The following is a 17,602-nucleotide window of genomic DNA, read 5'->3' as shown; positions in this document are numbered from 1 at the left end:
GAAAGATCACAGCAAACACCAGAGACCCATCATGCGGTAATAGCCTGCTCGACACGAACGGGGGAAGACAGCAACGTGGAATTACAGCTCAAGAGATGAAAACACACGAGACAATGAGCTGGAATGTCTAATCATTTCATATGTAAGATATAAATATCAGATTTAAATGTGCACAATAGGAACTTTTAGTCGATTTTGTATGTTGCATGAATAAATGCAATGCGGACGTCCTAGCAACCAAAACACAAGCACACATCCATCACACAGCCACCTACGGGGGTCTGTGGGTGACACACACACAAAAAAACACACACACACACACACACTGGAGCAGGCAGAGGATTATTGAGGTCGTATCAAGAAGGAATAATAAAGCAGGTTCTTAAGATTTTAATAAGAATAAAATGAAACAGTAACCACAGAGGGGCCAGCAGGGTTAATCCCTTCTATATTACTGAAAATAAAAAAGGATAAAAACAGACATGAGGGCAGAGCTGCCGCCAGAAGGAGGGAGTGTATTTTGAGAGAGAGAGAGAATGAGAGATGGTCATCTGGTATGATCTGACAACAGAAGAAGAGCCATTTAAAATGATGATGAAGCTATAAACGTCCATGTAATAACATGACCTGCAATTACACAATGAGATGAATCATTTCCTATTTATTTTGTCTCACACACACACACACACACGCACGGCGCAGGATGACACTGTTTGACTGTGTTTAGACTTGATGAAAGCTCGGCCCGTTCAGGAGCGTCTTCCCAATGTCAAAGCACGTGCGCCGACGGCAGCAGATGGCATGAAACAGTTGGCAAGAGTGAGCGAGCGTGAATATCTGTTTACTAATAACCCTTTAATTACTTCAGATGGGCAACGGGATCAAACATCCGGAGCCACACAGGAATTAGCCTTAAATGAGACTGGACTGAAAACGTGGGCGTAGTCCTTATGTTGCCATCAAGACCTTCACAGGGAGAAATGGCGGTTAGAGGAAATAACTTTCGGGTTGGAATTGATTGAATATTCTGTTTTCGCTCCACTAAGCGTGATTTATGTATAATAAAACAACACATGAATTCATTTCAGATGTCATAAGCATAAGTAGTTGTATTGAAAATGACTACTAATTGCCATTTTTGACACAATATTTTGTTTATAGTAGCCGATTTCCATCCATCCATCCATCCATTTTCCTACGCTTATCCGGGTCCGGGTCGCGGGGGCAGCAGTCTTAGTAAGGAAGCCCAGACTTCCCGGTCCCCGGCCACCTCCTCCAGCTCCACCGGGAGGACACCAAGGCGTTCCCAAGCCAGCTGTGAAACATAGTCCCTCCAGCGTGTCCTAGGTCTGCCCCGGGGGCCTTTTCCCGACTGGGCATGCCCGGAACACCTCACCAGGGAGGCGTCCGGGAGTCGATTTTCCAAATGCAAATTTAAGCCCAAGTACGCTTACGAGTGCTAAATCCCCACCGTGTGTGTAAATGTCATAAAAAAATTCCTTCATCTCCAACAATAACACCGTGATTCTACATTTTGTTACATTCAAATCCACTTCTCAGGCAATCGTGCGACAAAGATACGCATCGTGCAACCTTCTTTACGCCTTTCATAACCTGAACGGGGGAGTCACTGCACGGCGTTGGGTGGCTGCTGCCCTTTTCCTGTGCGTATGCATTCGGAAGAGCATACATTTTAATGACGGGACCTTTACTTTCCAACAGCGGCGAGGTGGGAGGAAAATAAATTGCTGTTCAAAAGGAGATAATACTCCTGGCATTGTGGGATTGGGCAGCTGTGTGGCGATCACCGCTAAGCTGAGACCAACCTGTATAAATTAAGATATAAATAGCCTCATCTAGGGCTGCGCATGAATGCTGCAGCACATGCTTAATATATGCATGTATGTGTGTATGTGTGTGTGTGTGTACCCTTTGAGACGTCCAGAGTACAATCTGGTTGACTGACAATCCCACTTGTGTGTGTGTGTGTGTGAGCCCAGTGTGCACATACTTTTGACAGAGTGCTCGGCAAAGCTAAATCCCACTCAAGTGTAAGACAAACAGTGGTGGTGGTGTGTGGTTATTGTATTTTCTTTGTTCGGATCCCAGTAAAGATCTCCAGGCCTGCGCTGCCTGTCACCGTGGCCATCCCGCCATCAGCGGCTGCAGCCAGAGATCTTGGCGCAGGCCCCGCAAGGAAATTAAAAGGGGATTAAGGCTGGCTGACACTTTGTGGCCGGTTACTTATTTATTTATTTTTTTTGTGGTGAGTGGGTTGCGGTGGCAGAGTGGGGAAGGAACGCGGTCGCCACTGGTAACCACTGCAATATTAATACATTAATTCATTCATTTTATACCGCTTTTTCCTCACAAGGGTGCTGGAGCCTATCCCAGCTGTCTTCGGGCGATAAGCGGGGTACACCCTGGACTGGCCGCCAGCCAATCACAAGGCACATATAGACAAACAACCATTCACACTCACATTCATACCTATGGACAATTTGGAGTCACCAATTAACCTAGCATGTTTTTGGAATGTGGGAACGCATGCACAGGGAGAACATGCAAACTCCACACAGAGATGGCAGAGGGTGGAATTGAACCCTGGTCTCCTAGCTGTGAGGTCTGCGCGCTAACCACCCCACCGCTGTGCCGCCCATATTAATTAATTATAATATAAAATTAATTATATTATATAATTATGATAAAATTGTATGCTAGGTTAATTGGCGACTCCAAATTGCCCATAGGTATGAATGTGAGTGTGAATGGTTGTTTGTCTAACCCCCGCCCCATGTAAATTTCCCCACTGAGGGACGAATAAAGGCATATCTTATCTTATCTTGTCTATATGTGCCCTGTGATTGGCTGGCAACCAGTCCAGGGTGTACCCCGTCTCTCACCCGAAGACAGCTGGGATAGGCTCCAGCACCCCCGGGAGCCTAGTGAGGATAGGCTCCATAGAAAATGGATGGTTGATAAAATTATGGTCAATCACAAACAAGCTTTCACTTCTGTAGCCCTTTTCTGCCTATACCCGCAATCGTCACCTGAGCCAGGCTGCCCCCTACAGGTAACATCCATATTGTGTTATTCAGGGATGATCAAAGTGAGGACTGGGGGTCAATTATGGCCTGTAAAAATAAAATAAAATAAAAAGAACAGCAAAAAAAGACACAATATAGAAAGAAAAGGATGACATGATGCTCACCTTTTTTACTAAATAGTATATACAAATATCACAGTGACACTCTGCACCCCTTGATTTTCTGTCAAAAAAAAAAGTTTGGACACTTCTGATGGTTCCAGAAGAAATTTTACTGATTGGTCGCATAGTGTTGACAAAAGATTGAGAATAGGGGCAATTACATTATTTGAAAAGGGACTAGCATGGTCGGCCCTGGAGAGTGATACGGTGATGATATACGTAGTCAATAATCAGCACAAATTAATAAAAATGATCATTTTTACTCCCACACTCTGCCTAAAAATAGCATAAATGCATTGCACTCTACTTTTGTTTTCTAATTCTGACATGTAAACCTAAAAAAGTAATGACAAGGATTTGCTCTTTATGCTCTTTATTTGACTTCTGGTGGTGGATGCTGGCATTAAGGATGCACAGCAGCCATCGACGCCTCGTCTATGGTTGTGATGCACATCAGGCAGCTCAGGTTTACTGTCTCTTTGTGTTAGAGCTCAATAGAATTGCTGCAGGGGAAACAAACTGTACGAGTGCCAGTGTTTGGTCTGCTAATTAGCGCTTTGTATCTGTAATTAATAGGCATTACCAGTCAACAGGGCTCGCGCTCGCCAGCCCCCAGCCAGCCTGTGACTGAGATCCAGGCAGCGTTCCTCCCCTGCAGCATCGCATCACTGTGACTCAAGGAGACTGTATTTCACAGATGCAGTCAGCGGAAATGTGTTTATGCCAGCGATTTGATTGGTTAAAGTTGCATGCAAATTCACATCTTTACCTTTGAGTTAACTGCAATAATAAATGACACGTACCGTGGCGGCATGGCGGATGAGTGGTTAGCACGCAGACCTCACAGCTAGGAGACCAGGGTTCGATTCCACCGTCGGCCATCTCTGTGTGGAGTTTGCACGTTCTCCCTGTGCATGCGTGGGTTTTCTCCGGGTACTCCGGTTTCCTCCAACATTAAAAAAAAAACATGCTAGGTTAATTGGCGACTCCAAATTGTCCATAGGTGTGAGTGTGAATGGTTGTAGAATTAATTTTCGTAGTTTTTATCACTATCTCAATGTGTTTTTAACATTATTAGAGGCCTCCAGACATGCAATAACACCCCTACAGTCACCTTTACACTCGTATTACCCAATATAGCATATTGGGCATATTGGTAGAATATTGATGTTATTGTTTGATGCTGCTTAGCCATAATAAGTAAGTTAACAATACTACAACTATGTGCCCTGTGATTGGCTGGCGACCAGTCCAGGGTGTACCAGGCCTCTCGCCCCAAGACAGCTGGGATAGGCTCCAGCATGCCTGCGCCCTTCCTGAGTGTAGAAAATGAATGAATGAATGAATGCTATATTGGGTAATACGAGTGTAAAGGTGACTGTAGGGGTGTTATTGCATGTCTAGAGGACTCTAATAATGTTAAAAACACATTTAGATGGTGATAAAAACTACGAAAATATTCTATTAATCATGATCGGGTCTGAAACCAATTAACCAACAGATAAAGTAACATGAATGAATGACAAATGCCATGAAGAGATACGCGTCAACAAGCTTAAAGAAGGTGATACTAACGCTAAAACAAGCTTTGTTGCGGACATAACCAAAGCTGAAACTAGCCCATTTATTTGTGACATAAAAAAGGGATGATGCTAAAGGATGCTAAAGGCTGGTTGTTTTGCAAAATATAATTTGTGAGTTGCTGTGGTAGCAACCCCGTTAATACCATGTTTTTATTTTTGAAGCTTACTTTGCACTGAACAGGAAGTCCCTGTATGCATGTTTTAATGCTGTGCAACTATACAGAAGTTATATTGATGTTATTGTTTGATGCTGCTTAGCCATATTAAGTAAGTTAACAAACTACAACACATTTTTCATACAAATTCTCCCTTGGGTGTCAAATTTGATGTCCACCATGACGATTCACATGTAAATAAGTTATTTTTTACAGTAAATGCTGCTTTCAAAGGGAAAGAGTCATTGCAAAGAAGCACCGATGTCTTGATAAGCAGCGTCCATCGCTGACTGAGACACAAGCTGATCTATGGCGCCCACGAGGTGAGACGAGGTGTGGCCGAGTGGCAAAGTTATATATTATCCAGAACACAGTGGAACTCTGGCTTCCTCCAGATCTGGTGTTAAATGAACTTGTCAGCACTGTCTCTCTGATTTCCCTCATCACAAGAGCAGCCCGTGATGCTGCTCGTCGGTTGCGCGACGCCGCTTCTCACCAGCTGCCGCCCCGCATTTCGCTTGCAATTCATCAGCTGAGAACACTGGCCCGGGTTCGGTCCAGTGCGCGGCGGAGCCAGCCCGCCAGCCAAGCAGCCAGCCAGCCCGCCAAAAAATGAAATCACCTTCCAAAAATGTGCGATAGAGGACGGGAGAGGGGCAGACTTTTACATGAACGCCTTGGGTGGCGATGCACGATGCACGTTTGAACTTGAGGGTGTTTGTGTGGGAGGAGAGGGGTTTGTCGTGTTTGTGGAAAAACTTAGGAGGGGGTAGATGTAAGGGGAGTTCAGGTGGAAGGGCGTCGCCCCGGGAAGCACATGGAGCATAACAAAGGCTCTGTTGGGCCTCAGGTGAGGACAGTGAATATGGAACGCAAGGCATGGCGACCCCGCCACACTCCAGTCAGTTGAAGGGCACTGGAACACGGAGCCATTAAAGGCAAGAAGAACAAGAAGAAAGACAACCAAACAAAAAAAATGTCTTATTGTAAAGCAGCAGGGTGCAAAGCTTCAAGTACTTAAGTATTTATTAGTAATAAATAGTGATGATGGCACATTTACAAAGCATGTCTTTAATACGAAGAGGACTCGAGAGGAGCGAGGATCATTCCGGGTTCGGAGGCGGCCACACCGCCATAAACCCTCCACCTCCCATCTGCATCCAAAAACACTTGCCGTCCCTTTACACTGTCCATGCTGCTTCCGTGCTGAATAAAACATTAAACGCCATTCTGAGATATTAACCTACTTAACAAAAAAAAAAAAAAAAGAGCTCCACAATTTATGTCTATTTGGTTGGCGTTCAATGCTGCCCAGCTGTCACCACCGAGCCTGTAACCTAAATAATCCAGCGATGCTCTTTCACACTAGTTAAGGGAATAAGCACTCCTTTAGCACTTCAAAAGACTTAAGTTTTAATTATCCCGGCACTTCTTAAGTTAAGTAATTATTCAATCTGTGTGATAATGAGCGCCTGTTCAACCTTGAGGATAATAATATTTCCCTTTTATGTGGCTGTTTAAAGTTTTCTGGGCTAATTTAGGAAAACAGTGCTTAATCTTTCACCAAAAGTAGCAAAACAGAGGCTTCGGAATGCCTTTAAATCAGGGGTCTCAAACTCAATTTACCTGGGGGCCACTGGAGCTAGGGTCTGGGCAAGGCTGGGCCGCATCAGGTTTTCCAAAAAAAAACCAAAACGCATTTATTAAAAACAGAAAAATATCCAAACTTTTTCAGTGCTTTGGTTCTGATTTTCTACAATAAAAGCTCTGATTAAACATTCCACTGTTCTCAAATATCTTAATTTTAATTTTTCTGCACAAAATAAGATGAAAAATAAATAAACATATCAAGAATAAAGAAAATCAATGAATCAGTAATAAATAAATAAAATAATAATAATAAAACGGCAAATAATAAAAACTTAAGAAACCACATATAGTTGGTGGGTAGACAAATTTTTTTTTTCAGATTAAAATTAACAAAGCATTATTAGAGCCCTGTAGACATGACAAAACATGACTATAGTCACATTTATACTCTTTTTATTTACAACATATTGCGCAACTGCAGGGTCTTGAGACACATGCTAACTCGCAAACTAGAGAGCTAGCGCCCTAAACGGTAGCCTTCAAGTTATTTCCTTTAAACTTAAATAGCCAAAAACTTACCACTTCCACACGGATAGGGAGGATAACTATTAACAGTTATTTAACCTTTAACATGAACATTAATCAAACGTAATATTTTTTTCTGGGTACATGATACCATACAGCATCCATATCAAACTTGTGCGGGCCGCACCAACATTAAACTTTCATATCAAGGCAGGGGCCTCAAACTAGTGTCCTGCATTTGGCCCGCGGGCCGTGTGTTTGAGACCCCTGCTTTAAATCAAAGCAGGTCCAGGTAAAAACACACAGCCTTGATGAGTGATTGGCACAGAGGTTCTATGACCATGTATCACACAGTAATAAGCTTGCAATGCAAATATAAACTGTCAAACCCTCAGTAATGAAAGTAGTTATTGGATGTCCTGTTTTTTCCTATGTTTGTACAAATCATTGAGACGGTGTATCGCCAACACATTTTTTCTCTGTTTTGGATCATCATTTACAATAAAGTGATGCCTGTAGCACGTCAATTAGATCCAGTTTCAATAAATTGCCATTGTTTGAGGAAGGAAGCTCCTCTGTTGAGACTTACTAAACGTTACTTGCAAAATACCACCTTCAAGTACTTGTTGCAGCAATGCCCATTTAGAAGAGACGGCATCATGACTATGTTGAAACTGCATTTTTTTTAAAGTGTTGCTAAGGAGTCTGAATATTCGCTAAATATAGTTGGCAAAATTGGTAAAGTATCTTTAACCAGGATGGAGACTGTTTGTTTGGAGAAAAAAAAAGGCGACCAGAAGGAGGGAGTAAGCATGGAAATGAATGAGAGGGTGGGAGGTGTGTGGCAGGCTGCTCATTGGTGACAGGACTGAACGGAACCCAGAGGGGTGTCCGGACTGAGCCCCCGCGCTTAATTGGCCACTCAAATGTTACCAGGTCCCTTCCCAAAACGACTTGGAGGTGACACATGGCCAAGGAGTGACAGTGGAGAGGACATTGTGGGGAGAGGAAATGGAGCAGAGGGTTTAGCACCTCCTGCAGCCAAGTGTTTTCTGTCCCTTAAGGTTTTCTGGTAAAATGTCACTCGCTGTGACGACCATTTGGGTAGTTATGTATTAATGGAATGACTATATTAATCATATATATTCAGATTGGTTGAAACCTGACGAGAGAATGCTTATCAAATAAAAACTATTCATCGATCACACGGTAAGGCAGGAAATAAGCGGCGTTTTTCATTTACAAAGACAAGGAATTCAAACGTGCACCACAGCAAGACGGGAGCAAATTCATGATTTTTTCCAGTTCATCAAAGCTTCCACCAGCTAATCCCTTTCTTATATAAATAGCTCATTTGGTGGAGAGGGTATCTGCCACATAGAGCTCTAACCCTTCTGTCCCTGAAGCTACAGCCAGGATAAGCTGTGTGTTGGATTGGCACGCGGGCTGCCTGGGGCCTGCTGCTGCGCTGGCCGCCAGTACAGATGGAGGGCAGGGCTGGGCAATGCCAGCTTGTCAGTCGGATTAAAACGACTCATTTATTCACTGAAGTATCGTGCAAAGCGACCGGGCCAAACTGGGGTGAGGGGAAAGGGAGGGTGAGTGAGCGGAGGGTCGAACAGAGGCGAAAAAGGGGCATCTTGGATGCTAGGTAGAGTCCTCTCATCCCTCCTGCCTTCTTCATCCTGCTCTCCTGCCTTTTGCTTGTTACTTATCTTCCTAGGGCTGCCAGAAGCTATTACCGCAGTGTACGGAAGGCGGTCGGCAGGGTGGCATCGCCGAGTGCCCGGGTGACAGATTGCCGCTCGGCATTGGTGGCGGAGAAGGCACGGGGTAGACAGCAATTGGCTCTGATGGTCAGGAAGCGATCGCCGAGGGATGGAGAAGGAGGTGGAGGTGGTAGAGAGTCGGCAAGGGGATGACAAGACCTAGCTGTGTGACCTTTCTGGTATAGCGTGAGATACTTAAAGGGGCGCAGGCCGTGCCTTTAAGAGCATGCTTGGCAGTGACTGGCTCTGCGGTGGTTTGAGGCGAACATGGATGCCAGGGCAGGAAAAGGTGGCCCCCGATGCTAAATCTCAGTGAGGTCCGTCAACTGGTCATGTCTAATAACCTCTGCAACTTCAAACATGAATATTACCCTCTTCAAAGTCATCACAGAGTTTGGTGGAAGAGCTCAGGCTCGGATCCAAAAGTAGAGGGCAGAGCGCCGATAAATCAAACCTAGACTTCTACAAAACTTTATGGAGGGTCATGGCATGGGCCGAGGAATAAATCAAGAAATTAGCTGATGTGAATTAACGATAGCAATTACAACGATATTATTCCAGTCAAGGGCGTAACTTTGGGTCTACCATCTTTGCCTGTTTGGTCGATGTCCAACTTACCAATGGGATTAGCAACCAGAACCAGTATTGCAGAAAGGGTGCAAACAAAAAGAGATGGATGGATGGATGGATAGATGGGTAGATGGATAGATGGATGGATGGATGGATGAATAGATGGATAGATGGATAGATGCAAATTCCACACAGAGTGGAATCAAACTCGGGTCTCCTAGCTGTGTCGCCTGCGTGCTAACCACTCAAACACTGTGCAGCCTGCTTGGATATTGTTCTTCATTAATTGACCATCTTCAACTCTAATTTACTAATTAATCAACACCAACAACATATAGTTAATTGTATATATGCATCATAATTAGTACAAAACAATGATATTTTTTCAATTAACTAATTCGCTACCAAATACGTATTTATATGCCTTTTAGTTTTTTGGAGAGAAAGGCACAAAGAAGTGATGATGCAATTCCACAATGGAAGAGAGCACATTTGGTGCAGTTATAAGCCAAAATGGCCACAAGGAGAACATGCAAACAGCACACAGAGATGGCCGAGGGTGGAATACACGGCATAATATGTAGTAAATAAAACAGTTTAAATAGATGGATTGCTTATGTATTATTTGTTAGCCAATTTGCAAATTCATAACATTATATTAATTATCCAAGGTTCTCAGCTCTTTATAAAAAAAAAACAAATCTCGTCTTGAATTGAACGAAGCAGCAAAGAGCGGAGCATCCAACTGTAAAAAAAAACATGTCATCATAATCAACCACTTTGTAATGTGCATGACTGCCACCTACAGGATTGGAGTGTAATGAAATAGTCTAGTCACCAATACACCACTTGGATTATTTTGCCTTGGTACTTTTGTGTTCCACTGAGTCCAGTACTTTTAAAATGCACCAACAATAACAGCGATGCTGGCTTTGGCGTCTGCTTCAACACACCACACAATGTGACCATTGATGGTCCAAAGCCGTGTGATTATTTGTGAGGGTGTCAAGGGGAGGGTGAGGCTCAGAAGGGTTTTATCAGGTCTAATTACTCCCGATAGCTGTAATTTACAGGTTGTCAGCAGGGAGAAATCGGCTAGATTCACACTTCTATGGGTCAGCATCTGTCGCCATTACTGCACAGCGCATGCAGCCGGCCAGTCGGCAAGCGGGAGGAAACGGGTAAACAACGAGCGGCGTGTGACAGATTAGCGGTGCGGGGCTAGAGGACCTTCCACTGACACGTAATTTCTCTTGCTAAGCGAGTTTGTTTTGCGGCAGATGTCACCAATAAAAACAGAAACGCGGGAGATGGGGAGGGGCGGTGGCGGGCACCAGAGGTGGCTTTTGTTCCCGATCCAGAGAGGAGGGATGGTGGAAGGAGGAGGACAGAGAAATAAGGGATTTGGGGCGAGTTAGCGTGACCTCTTTAAAAGTCTGTCTCACTTTTTAATAGAGTATTAGGAAGGGCAGGCCCACTTCACACTGCATGTTTGTACTGACTGTAATTGTCCTAGCTGTTTTCGTTTTTAACTCTACAGTACAAATTGCCGGTGTCACCCTGAAATGGTCATTTCAGTGCCATTTTTTTGCCAATTTCAGTGAGTTATTGCAGTGGCTCAGCATTTTCTCACAGTATGTGTGAATATTTTGCTTTAATACCCTTGGGTTTCTCCTTGCCTGATCCTAAGGAGACGAGGTCGCAGTTCAGTCAAGTCGAGAGAACTTTATACCACCTTGCATCTTTGCTTAGACCAGTGGTATACCATTCATTCATTCATTCATTCATTCATTTTCTACCGCTTTATCCTCAAGAGGGTCGCGGGGGTGCTGGAGCCTACCAGCTGTCTTCGGGTGAGAGGCGGGGTACACCCTGGACTAGTCGCCAGCCAATCACAGGGGGCATATAGACAAACAACCATTCACACTCACATTCATACCTATGGACAATTTGGAGTCTCCAATTAACCTAGCATGTTTTTGGAATGTGGGAGGAAACCGGAGTACCCGAAGAAAACGCACGCATGCATGGGGAGAACATGTAAACTCCACACATGGCCGAGGGTGGAATCGAACCCTGGTCCTCCTAGCTGTGAGGTCTGCGTGCTAACCTAGTGGTAGACCATTCATTCATTCATTAATTCATTTTCTACCGCTTTTCCTCATGAGGGTCACGTGGGGGGGGGGTGCCGGAGCCTATCCCAGCTGTCTACGGGCGAGATGCGGGGTACACCCTGGACTGGTGGCCAGCCAATCACAGGGCACATATAGACAAACAACCATTCACACTCACATTCATACCTATGGACAATTTGGAGTCGCCAATTAACCTAGCATGTTTTTGGAATGTGGGAGGAAAACCCACGCATGCACGGGGAGAACATGCAAACTCCACACAGAGATGGCCGAGGGTGGAATCGAACCCTGGTCCTCCTAGCAGTGAGGTCAGAGCGCTAACCGAGTGGTAGACCAGTGGTTCTCTATTATTTTCTGTCATATATTTTTTATTTGGGTGGCACGGCGGTCGAGTGGTTAGCGTGCAGACCTCACAGCTAGGAGACCAGGGTTCGATTCCACCCTCGGCCATCTCTGTGTGGCGTTTGCATGTTCTCCCTGTGCATGCGTGGGTTTTCTCCGGGTACTCCGGTTTCCTCCCACATTCCAAAAACATGCTAGGTTAATTGGCGACTCCAAATTGTCCATAGGTATGAATGTGAGTGTGAATGGTTGTTTGTCTATATGTGCCTTGTGATTGGCTGGCGACCAGTCCAGGCTGTACCCCGCCTCTCGCCCAAAGACAGCTGGGATAGGCTCCAGCACCCCCGCGACCCTCGTGAGGAAAAGCGGTAGAAAATGAATGAATGAATGAATGAATGAATATTTATTATTTTATCATTCAATATTAATTTATCTGTACTGTACATACTGAAACCAGAACCAAACAGGAGCAGACCATTGCCAGGTTGGTGGTACAGGTGTGCATCCAGCCTTCTCAGCAAACATGTACATCATCGACCGTATAACTTGGGACAGGCATGGGGCAATTCTAAAGGTCTGTTCCTGTCCTGTTCAATATCTAACAGGAGACTGCCTGGTGACGCCACAATGCCAACCTCCAGCGTCTCCACTTCTTCTCACAAGTGCCATATGGACACCCCAACCCCATTCCATTAGCAGGGCCTGAGCAGAGGTGGGGAGCAGGCCTGGGCCCCCAGCCCTCCTGGCCTTCCCCTGGCACCGCCGCAGGGCATGCCCTGCCCACTGCCAGCTGCCCACACAGGGTCAGAAGACACAACAGCCGCTGGCTACCTAAGTTTGGCAGCAACCTGCCTGCTCAGTACAGTGAGGCGCAATCCATCAATGTGGAGGATCTTTCAAGGAAACAAAAACAAGACTCTCTAAGGCCACCTCAATCAGACAGGCTGCGCTTTATGGGTGAAACTAACCTTAAATCACAAGTCAGAAGATTACATACAAACAACTTCATCACAACTCCTCATTCAAGCAGGAAATGTGAAAGTGAAATACGTGAAAATATCTTGAAACTCGACTTGGATTTTTGACATCAGTGACTCGGGAATTGAATTGAAAATACTACTTTAATATATTATTATTATATATATATATTATATATAATTATTACATTATTATTATAATATATATATATATATATATATATATATATATATATATATATATATATATATATATATATATATATATATATATATATATATACTATATGATTTCAGGTACTTTTAAAATAATATAGGATCCCAGTGGTGCACTATAATCATTTTTTTTTTAATTATAAAATACTCAATAACTATCAAGTTGTGTTCAGGGTAGTTTGCATTCTTCTCCTCTTGGCCAACATGGTCCGATTCCACAGCCTGGGTTTCATTCATTTTCTACCGCTTTTTCCTCACGAGGGTCGCGGGGGGTGCTGGAGCCTATCCCAGCTGTCTTCGGGCGAAAGGCAGGGTACACTCTGGACTGGTCGCCAGCCAATCACAAGGCACATATAGACAAACAACCATTCACACTCACATTCATACCAGTCGCCAATTAACCTAGCATGTTTTTGGAATGTGGGAGGAGTACCCGGAGAAAACCCACGCATGCATGGGGAGAACATGCAAACTCCACACAGAGATGGCCGAGGGTGGAATTGAACCCTGGCCTGTGAGGTCTGCGCGCTAACCACTCGACCGCCGTGTCACCCCCCTTGCATTTGTATTTGAGTTAATTTTGCTTAATTTAGGCAAACAGTATGTAAAATGTGCCTAAATATGTATTTCTTACATATAAATGGCCATATTCAACCAGAAAACAGCATAATTTATTAAAAAATATATATTTGAAAATCCATGATAGAGTGAAGCTTCAGAATTCAAACAGCAAAGTGGGGAGGGACAGCTGTATATGTATTTTTCTTACTGGTGCTTTACCTGTATTTCCATCACGGAAGCTTTTTACTTTCATAATAGGCCATATTCAACCAAAAAACAGCATAATTTATTTAAAATATATATATTTGAAAATCTATGCTAGAGTGAAGCTGCAGAATTCAAACCGCAAAGTGGGGAGGGAGAGCCGTATATGTATTTTTCTTACTGGTGCTTTACCTGTATTTCCATCACGGAAGCTTTTTACTTGACTTGCCATCCCCATGACCTTTACCAGGTGACTGAACATCCCAGAGGGGAGCTAAACAAAAGGCCAGCACTGCGCTTCCTACTGATATCACTGATGTGATATCAATTGGTGTCTTGTAGAGAGGGGGGATTTGCTTTACTGGTGCATGAAGCTCTCTTCATCTCAGCGCATGGCCCGTTAGAGGCTGTCACAACGTGTAAAAGGAGGGGGTGCGGGGAGGACTCATCCACCACCCACCACCCCAAGGACAGCATGGGAGGGCAGAGGGGCGCTGATTGAGAGCAGCACCTGTCAGGTGAGGCTTTCGCAGCTGACAGCGCGGAAGGAGCACCGAGTCGACTGCTAGCGGCGCTAATCTCCGACGTGGGGACCCGCTTGGTGTAGTCTCCCGGGGGGGGGGGGGGGGGGGGGTGGCTTTGGTGGACGGCATGTGCAAGCCACCGCACCAAAACTCATCTAAGGGGGCCGCAGCCTTGCTAATGCCTCACAGTGAACAGAATGAACCATGCTCTAAATACATTTCATTATCATCATCATGATTATATCACTAATTCCATGTTGTGGGTAATGTGCTGCAGCAGCGGCCTCCCGGGAGGTGTCTGAGAGACTGAATGATTAAAACATGTATGATGAAGCATGCATCAAAACGTCCCTGCGGGCTTCCTCACAAGATACATGTAAGCAGCATCCACTGACACTTGGAGGCAGCCGACAGCAGCTAAGGTGCTCCACTGAGGCTGATGAAGAGCCTCCGGGTAATAACAAGCATGCAGTTGGATATGCAATGGGATTGACCTGAGCTGACCTCATCTATATCCATAAATCCACATTATTCTTTCAGACATGACTCGAGTGCAGCAAGTCTGTCACTATAAGCAGACCAAAAGCTGTAAAGCTGTTATTTAAAAGAAAAAAAAAATCAGAGCTACTCTTCTCTGGCCTGTGTGTGCATTGGCCTCTTTGTGTGGCTGGAAAGGCGAGGATAAAGTTTTTGTGACAGCATTTGATGAATGTTTAATCCTACATTCATACATGGCAAGCTGGGATTTGGTCCCCAGTCAAAACCCACCAAAGACACACACAGCAGGTGTGTGAAATATTCATTCACTACACGCTTCATTAAGAATGAAACATACCGTGGGTCCCCGCTTTCATTTATTCATTTCGATTATTGAAACAAAAGACAGAAAAATGAGAGATTAAAACATAGTGGGCGTGCTATTCTATATTTGTCTTACAGATTTGTAACCATTTGTTTTCTGACAAATAACGCTGTCGTCTCTCGGAGAGTCAGGCGGCGTCAGCAAGAGACGCGTTCATGTCGAGCGCTGTGACAAATGTCTGCCTGCGTCTTTTCAGCTCGGCATGCCGCTGCAGCTGTTTGACCTCCGACCTGTCCAGGAGCGTATGCTAACTCATCACACACCGGTATGCTCGAACAGCATCCCAATTTGTATTAATTATCACTGAAATATGACAATGAACGATATGTCTGGGTGCTGACTGACCACAGACACATGAAGTGACTGATTTCTTTTCCTTCACAAAGTGATGGATATGTCACTGTCAGTGTCGTTTCAATACAGACCCCGCCTCTTTGAAGGGATATGTCACGTACGTTGCAAAATTTCCCAGTGGAGATCATTAAAGTTTCATCTAATCTCATTTAATTAAAACAAGAATGTGCAAGTCCTTGACACGCTGTCCAAAGCTATATTGTTCTGCAGGGATGGGCCTCTGCCAACCACATAAAAAGAAAGACATTTTAATGTTCAATATTCATTCATTCATTTTCTACCGCTTGTACTCACGAGTGTCGTGGGGGGTGCTGGAGCCTATCCCAGCTGTCTTCAGGCGAGAGGCGGGGTACACCCTGGACTGATCGCCAGCCAATCACATTGCACATATAGACAAACAACCATTCACACTCACATTCATACCTATGGACAATTTGGAGTCGCTAATTAACCTAGCATGTTTTTGGAATGTGGGAGGAAACCGGAGTACCCGGAGAAAACCCACGCATTCACGGGGAGAACATGCAAACACACAGAACTCCACTCCACCTGTGTGCTAACCACTCGGACACCATACAGCCTCAACTTAAACACATATAAAGTTAAAAAATGTCCTCACCACTAATGAATGATAATGTAGGATGATCAATGAATGAATGGAATTGGACTCAACGTGGTCGCCAGGCTACTCTAGCTCCTGCTTCCGTAGCCAAACAATGGTGCGTTCAAAGACCATGAACTTAGAAATTATTATCGATTTTAATAAAACCCTTTAACACAGAAGCCGGCTCTGGTGCCACAATATGCGATGCTACTTTGAAACTATGATAAGTATTGAACTATTTTTGCAATGGGAATAACAATTTCTGAAACAAGAGGTCATAGTAGAAGAATATGAAAATGGACAAAGAAGTACGCTTCATATGACAAACATCTCCAGAAAATCTATATTTTTCTGTTTGCGACTGTTAGTTTTGCTCTGTTGTTTGTTGCATTTTGCTATGTTTTTGTTTAAATCCCAAAAAGCCCTAAAGAAAGAAATGCTGACGCAAAATTCATATACTCCTTGATGATTCATATTGTGTATTGTGCATATTATGCATATTTCAAATTGTAAACCACAGATCCTTTATTCATGTCCATTCTGGCTGACTTATTCAGTAAAAAGCTGCAAAATTCAACTTTTTGTTTTTCAATTCCCCTGGAAAACAAGAAGCCCCCATGATCCATTTAAAAAGCTTCATTAATATAAAAATAATAATATCCTCTTCTTTCTCTTTGGGCTTTTCCCTTCAGGGGTCGCCACAGCAAATCAATCTCCTCCATCCAACCAACATCTGTCTCTTTCACACCAACTACCCTCATGCCCTCCTTCACTACATCCATAAACCTCCTATTTGGTCTTCTTCTACGCCTCCTACCTGGCAGCATCCTTCTACTAATATATTCACTATCTCTCCTGTGAACATGTACCAACCATCTCAGTCTGGCCTCTAACATGTAATGTAACTCTGATGTACTCGTTCCTGATCCTATCCATCCTGGTCACTCCCAATGAGAACCTCAGCATCCTCATTTCTGCTACCTCCAGTTCTGCTTCCTGTCCTTTTCGTAATAGTAATAATATATTCAATAATATTCAAATGTCTAATCTAATTGGCTAGTGACCAGTCCAGAGTGTATCTCGCCTCTTGCTTCAAGTTAGCTAGGGTAGACTCCAGCATAAACCCGCGACCCTCAGGGCATTGAAAAGGCATTGAAAATGAATGAATAATATAGCTAATATTAAATATATTGTCATTATGTCTTTATAGTATTGCTAGAACTCATTATGTTTTAATTAATGTCATGCCTATGTATTCATTCTGTTGATTTACAGTATCTGTGGGGGGTTTTAACACCAACTCTGTATTTTTATGGTATTGAATTGGTTGATTAAATGTAAATATGGGGGTTCGTAACTGTGTATTTGTGTATTTCCTTTCATTGCTCACCCAGATGCTGTATAAAACTGACAAAAGCATGAC

This window comes from Doryrhamphus excisus, chromosome 2, assembly GCF_030265055.1.
Source record: "Doryrhamphus excisus isolate RoL2022-K1 chromosome 2, RoL_Dexc_1.0, whole genome shotgun sequence".
Classification (NCBI taxonomy): Eukaryota; Metazoa; Chordata; class Actinopteri; order Syngnathiformes; family Syngnathidae; genus Doryrhamphus; species Doryrhamphus excisus.
Note: the sequence above shows the minus strand (reverse complement) of the source record.